The sequence below is a fragment of the Pollachius pollachius genome (genome assembly GCF_949987615.1).
Source record: "Pollachius pollachius genome assembly, chromosome: 8".
In the NCBI taxonomy this organism is placed as follows: Eukaryota; Metazoa; Chordata; class Actinopteri; order Gadiformes; family Gadidae; genus Pollachius; species Pollachius pollachius.
The window spans coordinates 23,114,416-23,121,915 of record NC_136941.1 but is presented as its reverse complement, the minus strand read 5'-3'; the positions used below and the strand labels follow the sequence as shown (position 1 = coordinate 23,121,915).

The following is a 7,500-nucleotide window of genomic DNA, read 5'->3' as shown; positions in this document are numbered from 1 at the left end:
GAGAGAGAGAGAGAGACAGAGAGAGACACAGAGAGAGAGAGAGACAGAGAGAGATACAGAGAGTGAGACAGAGAGAGACAGAGAGAGAGAGAGAGAGAGAGAGAGAGAGAGAGAGAGAGACAGAGACAGAGACAGAGAGAGAGACAGAGAGAGACATTTATGTAGTTTAAATCATTGAACAGGAGTTCAAAATGTTCGCTCATATATATATTTATTCCTAACTTTAAGACTCAACAGTTAAATTGGCATTGTTGTTAGATGATGACAGGCAACAGGATGAGGGGATTACATCCTGGCAGAGGCCCTGCTCCAGGCCAACTGCTCCCTTCCCCTGTCGCTTCATTAGCCTTCTGTTGGCTCATTTAAGGAACCTGCTGCTGTAATCGCCTTTATAAGCAGAAAGCACCAAACTTCTTATAAACACTATCTTATTCATTCAATCGCTCAAACAGTGTGCCTCAGTCAGAGAAGGTTCTGGAATCTCGCATTGGTTCAAACATTCAACTCATTTCCCGGAAAAGCAGTTCCAAACGCGTCACTGTTTGGGTGCATCAATGTTTGGAGAACATCCCATTGGCAGAACTGTACTGAGTACGGAGGTTTGTTTTGTGACTCCTCTAGCTAGTTTTTGTACATCTCTCCTCCTTTTTCTCCTGTTCTCTATTCCTCTCTCCTACTCTCCCCCCGCCCTTAATCGTAGTGTGTGTGTATGCACACTGCATACTGATGGTGTGGTGCATGTGTTTGCGTGTGTGTGTGTGTGTGTGTGTGTGTGTGTGTGTGTGTGTGTGTGTGTGTGTGTGTTTGTGTGTGCACGCACGGCTCATGCCTCGGTGTGCACGTCCTTCCGTGAGAGACAATGAGTGATTGCCAGCGTGCGTTCACGCATGGAGGTTTGTGTTTGGTTGCGTGAAGACATACATGATGGCGTGTATTAGAGTTGAAGGGCATGTCATTTGACACGGTGCGTAATGGAGATGTATTAGTTTCCAAGCCAAGGACACCTTGGCCAATAAAAGGTAATTTTGCCAATATCCCACTGGGATCCATTTTACCATTAGGAAGACCAATCCTAAGTCCCTGCTCTACAACACGGATACGTCACACTAAATCAACGGCTCGGCTGCGACACACAGCAGCCACACGGACATCACGTGGGGTGATACACATGGAAAATCGATGTGTGGCTGACATGTAGTGCTTATGCGCATACAGATTAGACAAATGTCAAGATTAATTGCAGAAACCTTAATAAAGTAATTTCAAGAAATTATAGATTAATTGCAGTTGTTATATAGAGGCCGCTACAATTGTAGTAATTATGTTCTGTTTATTTAATTTTATTTGTATGATAATTATTTATATAATGCGCACATGTATAGATTTATATAATTAAAATAGGAGTCATAGGATTGCATTATTCTATGCAAAATTGTTTAAAATAGTAAGCGTTCATTCATTTAAACCTTTCTTTGCGTTTACTTTTTTATTATTTTTACTTAAATAGGGACAGAGCATGTTAATAAAGATCAGTGTGCAAATATAAGAAGTTAACATGCCTTAGTCAGCAAAAATAGATTGCATTCATAATCCCTTGGCAGTTAACAACAATTAAACATTACAGTGACAGTATACAAATACAAATATATAAATACACACGTAATATAAAAAATACAAAATACCTTATACAATAGTCAGGTTAAAAGTAATCACATTTCTGGTCTGCTTGAGCCAATAATTTGAACCTTCGAACTTCGAACTTCGGACCCTTAATGTTCCTCATATTGCAAATTTCCATCTATTTACTTTACTTTATTTATACCATTTTGTTCTGCCTTACCTTTGCACTATTCAAAATTATTTTTCACTATTTACAATTTATTTATTGTAAATATTACTTATTTTATTTTCCAAATTTTCGCCTTTTCTCCTTATTATACCATGGGTCAATTTCGACTCCTCTGTTTCTCTGGCACATATTATGGAATTGATAATAAAGAGGATTTAGACACTGATAATTGGGATGATCTTTAACCTGGGATTGCTTTTTTTGGTGTGTTTGTCTGTATGGAAAAGCCTAATAGTGTAAAGTCGTTTTAGAGGTTAGTGAAGCCCCGCCCCCACATCCTTGCATAGAGCCAATTGTCAGAGAACACGTAAATTGTTCCTTAAAACAATTTCTGACATGATGAAGGAACAGTTAAGCTAAGCACTATTAAAAGACAGCCATCTTCAAACAAATCTTATTTTTTTGAGCTGACAACCGCTCAGAGGCATTGTGATTATATACTATTCCTAGATAGGATTCCTTTATCTAGGCCTATGTACCTCTTTATTTCAACACCAAACAGGTAAATAGAAGCCATTTGATGTATTCCCCAGTAAATTTTACTTCAGTTGGGTCGTGCCTTGAAGCCTCCCAAAACAAAATATGTATTTGCAGCATGACTGCATTTATGGATTTCATAAAGCCCCAGTTTTGAGCAAATCACCATAAACAGTGTCTGGCTTCAAACTAATAATATTTCTGACACAATGTGATTTGTCTTTCAAGTGTTGCCTTTCAATATTAATAACGTGGTGTTTGCGGAACTGTGTAAAGATAGAGGGGATGATATAGAGAGAGTGCGGGGGTACGAGAGTGTGCGTGCATGAAAGAGAGAGAACAAATAGGTCTTGCAAATATAATTATATTTTAATTTCCTTGGGATAAACAGAGAGAAAAAACCAAGAGATCACACACACCACTGTAATTAGCACGCTTCACAAATCTCCGGCTGTACTGCAAAGACTGCACCAGGGGTTCTGTGCATACAATAACATCAAACACAATAGGTTCATTTGTACCCGGAAATATGCATCAATATATACGTGCTGTGCATGAATCACGTTGGCCTGCCTTGGGTTAAAGTTTCTGCAACATGTTCTTAGGGTTCTAGCAGAAGCATTCTTTAGGGATTGTAAAGGCATTTTTACAGACACAATGAATATATAATTCAAATAAAAGTGTGCAGATGCATCCTAAATGTCTGAATTGACATAATGAATTTCCATCATATGTATATATATATATATATATATATATATATATATATATCTATATATATATATATATATATATATATATATATATATATATCTATATATCTATATATCTATCAATATATATATATATATATATATATATATATATATATATATAATGTTTATTACACAGCTTTGTTGAATTGTCGGACTTCATAGCAGACTGCTGCTATGAATAAAATATGTTGCTATGGACACTATTTCCAACCGTAGAATCCAAGGTTGTTATTCTTTAGTGAGCGGCCATTACATAAGCAGGCTAATGTACAGCTAGCTACAGTAGGCTAAAAACAAGCCTTTCAGGGTGATTGAATACCCCTCTTCAGGGTCCTGTCACCCTGTCAGGGTGTATTTCCTACATATATACAAACCAATTATTGGAGAGGTGTAACTCTGGATAGATGAGGTGGGAAGTGCTTTGTGCATTCATTTCTCTTTTTGAATACATACAAAATATATTTCATATTCATATACTGTTTCAAAGCTTTGAAATGGAAATGGAGTTAGGTTAGGGCATCGGAAAAACCTCAGTGCAGGCCAATACTTGCCCCTGAATGAGTGGTCAAAAGCCACTTGGCTTAATGATATTTACATACGAGGGAGCCCAATTGCCACGTCTTCTGTTCAAAATAATTTCCAAAACCTGCAGCTATTGTTTTCAATACAATCATCAAGGACTTGTTAAGAGACTCATGATATAAAAAGGTACATTTATGAACAGAAAAGGGCAGAAAGCGACCACAGCAGTTTCTAGTCTAGTTCTAGGTGTGTGTGTACGTACTTGCGTCTAGGTGTGTGTGTTTATATACGTGTGTCTAGGGGCGCACTCACACTATGCAAAGTTGCCCTGTACCGTACTCAAGCATGATTGCCCCCCCCACCCGCTGTGCCGCTGGCCTGCGCTCACACCAGGCAACCTCAAGTGTGTGCGTAAGTGCGTCTAGGTGTGTGTATGAGTATGTACGTAAGTGTGTACATACGTGTCGAGGTGTGTGTACGTACGTGTGTCTGGGTGTGTGTGTGTACGGACCTGTGTCGAGGTGTTTGTGTACGGACATGTCGAGTTGTGTGCGTACGTACGTGTCGAGTTGTGTGTGCACGTATGTGCGTCTAGGTGTGTGTGTATGTATGTGTGTCTAGGTGTGTGTGTACGTACGTTTTGAGGTGTGTGTGTACATACGTGTGTCTAGGTGTGTGTGTACGGACCTGTGTCGAGGTGTTTGTGTACGGACATGTCGAGTTGTGTGTGTACGTACGTGTCGAGTTGTGTGTGCACGTATGTGCGTCTAGGTGTGTGTGTATGTACGTGTGTCTAGGTGTGTGTGTACGTACGTTTCGAGGTGTGTGTGTACGTACGTGTGTCTGGGTGTGTGTGTGTACGGACCTGTGACGAGGTGTTTGTGTACGGACGCGTCGAGTTGTGTGTGTACGTATGTGTCGAGTTGTGTGTGCACACATGTGCGTCTAGGTGTGTGTGTATGTACGTGTGTCTAGGTGTGTGTGTACGTACGTTTCAAGGTGTGTGTGTACGTACGTGTGTCTGGGTGTGTGTGTGTACGGACCTGTGTCGAGGTGTTTGTGTACGGACGGGTCGAGATGTGTGCGTACGTACGTGTCGAGTTGTGTGCATGTATGTGCGTCTAGGTGTGTGTGTACGTACGTGTGTCTAGGTGTGTGTGTACGTACGTGTCGAGGTGTGTGAAGGGAAAGCTAAGCTAGCACTTGAAGGTTAAAGCTTCTGCTGCTGCACTGTTGTGTGTTGTGTGTTGGAGCCAGAGGGGGTCGTATTGTAATAACATCTATCTCTTATTAGCAGCAACAACGTCTGATGGACTGGGGCATCTAGCCTGTGAAGAGAAAGGAAGCCTTGTTCGTAGGCTTTAACACCTTGATGACTATATTTGATGGGTGTTGAATTAAAATACCTTTATATATAATATAAAGGGCTACTGTAAGGGTAGCGTCGATCACTGCAGGTTGTAACTTCACACCAGAGAAAGAGAGCGCGCAAGAGAGGGAGAGAGATAGTGGCTACCATGGCTTAATGATTTTATCAGATCGTAAGAATGGTACAGTCTGGCTATGGATTATTATAGTCTGACCCAAATAAAGATAAGAAAACATTACGGAATGTAATAAAACTAAACTAAAAATACTCTGCACCCTCTTTCATGTTTGTCATATTTGCAATCTTTTTGAAGGATCAAAGATTGCTATGTAGATAAGCCTGGTGGGCGGTCGTCTGCTATGGAAATGTTTTACTCCAGCGCTCCTTCAACCACAGCATCTATGCCCCTCGGAAGGCAAGCTGCAAGCCCAGCTGCGCCATAACCCTCTTCAGACTACCAAATAACCCTCTTAAACCACACACACGCTGACACAATATCCATCAACAATAGCTCCGTCTTCGCCCTGGACCCCACGGCTGAGAGATACATTGCATTTCACAAAAGATCTCAAAAAATAATAATTGAAGAGAAACCCTAGAATGTGGCGACCATGGCTGCTTCAAGCGCTAACACGAGAGGAGCTGATAACAGACACCGAGGGCCCTGATGCCTCAACATTGTCCAGACACATTTATTTATTTATTTTACCACACAAAAAAGTCTCTGCGGGATAACATCGCAGCCGTCCAATTGGTGAAGCCCGGGAAAGGGAACAGCGGCTCCTAATGAATTCATACGCAGAAGCAGCCCCGAGAGAGGCAGATGAAGGGCCTCAGTTAGCCATACGGCAGGGAATCAATTGCCCCGTGGGGGAAAGGGTGTTTATGGAAACAGCTCTTCATGGCATTTTGTTTGTTTGTTTGTGGTTCGGGGATTGCACATGCCACCAGACTCCAATCTCTAATGGAGAGAGAGGGAGAGAGAGAGAGAGAGAGAGAGAGAGAGAGAGAGAGAGAGAGAGAGAGAGAGAGAGAGAGAGAGAGAGAGCGAGCGAGAGAGAGAGAGAGACAGAGAGAGGGAGAGAGAGAGAGACAGAGAGAGGGAGAGAGAGAGATAGAGAGAGAGAGAGAGAGAGAGAGAGAGAGAGAGAGAGAGAGAGAGAGAGAGAGAGAGAGAGAGAGAGAGAGGTGGTGGTGGTGGTGTTGAGGAGGATGGAGGAGTGAGTGCTCCAGAGTAATGGGCTGTCGGTGGCAGCAGTGCTGATGATTTCCCCTGGGAAAGCCCCAGATCCACACGCTAGGGGGACAACACAGGCTGCTGAGGGCCACAGGTAGGCACTGAGAGTACCACATCCACACCGCCGGAGAGGCACCGGGGCACAGCTGCCCGCCAGTCCCAGCCCTGGCCCGTGCAGCCGGCACACACACACTCACACACCCCCTATCCGCCCTGGGGAGGCACAAGCAGTCTGGTGTGTGGATGGCTCAGGTGTGCCAGCCACAGAAGTAGCACAAAAGGTGTGTGTTTGTGTGTGTGAGTTTGTGTGTGTTGTCTTTTTTGCACTGCCAAATATGCCCGTCTTATACCGGCCTTTTCCCTGCATGATCCACGGGTTTACACTGACCGAGGTTATATAATGGCTTAATTTCGCACCTCAAATTACCCTCTCGAACCCTACACATATGGGGTTTTCAATTTCATTCAAATGCGATTACACGACATCAACATGAGTAGTTCTAACTGGAGAGATGGTGAAATCAATCATGGGTAAGAAGGTGATGCAGCCACATTTAACAAAGACGGGGAAAGATGGTGCGATCTACGAAAAAGTAGCATAGGAACTTTTCTTGCGAGGCTTTTGTCGGGATAAAAAACAATTGGTCAGCAAAATAAAGAATATGTTTGCGTTTTTGCACTTGTAAATACAGTAGTTAATCGCGTTTGTAGTCTACACTCAGATGTAGAACTCAGATGTACACTCATTCTTGAATGGGAGTGGCTTAAATTTTTTTAAAAAGAAACATTCGGAGTATGCTAATTATTCTAAAGAGTCTATTCTCGTGGTCCCACCTACTCCAATGAACCAAGAAGTTGAAGATGGTGAAATTGCAGGGTGTGCCAAGCAGCGACCGTACCGGCTTGGCAGTGTAAAAATGCCTCGTGTGTCTGTGTGTGTGTGTGTGTGTGTGTGTGTGTGTGTGTCTGTGTGTGTGTGTGTTTGTTCTGTTAAACTATAATATATGCCATAACCATTGGTTTGGATTAAAATTTCACTGCAACTGGATTGCAATCGATCAATCATAAGTTTATGATTGATCAATTCAACTCCAATTCCTTTTATTATTTTTTATCTGTAACCTGTGGGGCATTAAACGCCTCCTTCACGGCCTATAGCTCAGCTAGTGACTGGATACACTTCACCGAATCTAGAGTTCAGGGGAAAAAGGAAGTCAAAGAAAATGGAGGAATTGATCAAAGTAGTTTCATAGCCCGCAGGGATCGAGGAAGGGGCAGGGGGATGATCTAA

At 42.3% G+C, this 7,500-nt stretch overlaps 1 protein-coding gene across 3 annotated transcripts in view; it reads right to left on the bottom strand.

Annotated features, from left to right (window-relative positions):
* Window positions 1-7,500, bottom strand: part of slc12a5a (solute carrier family 12 member 5a) — a gene marked incomplete at both ends in the record, with an annotated part of 140,143 nt that overhangs the window by 29,139 nt on the left and 103,504 nt on the right. The gene's annotated exons all lie outside the window — the stretch shown is intronic.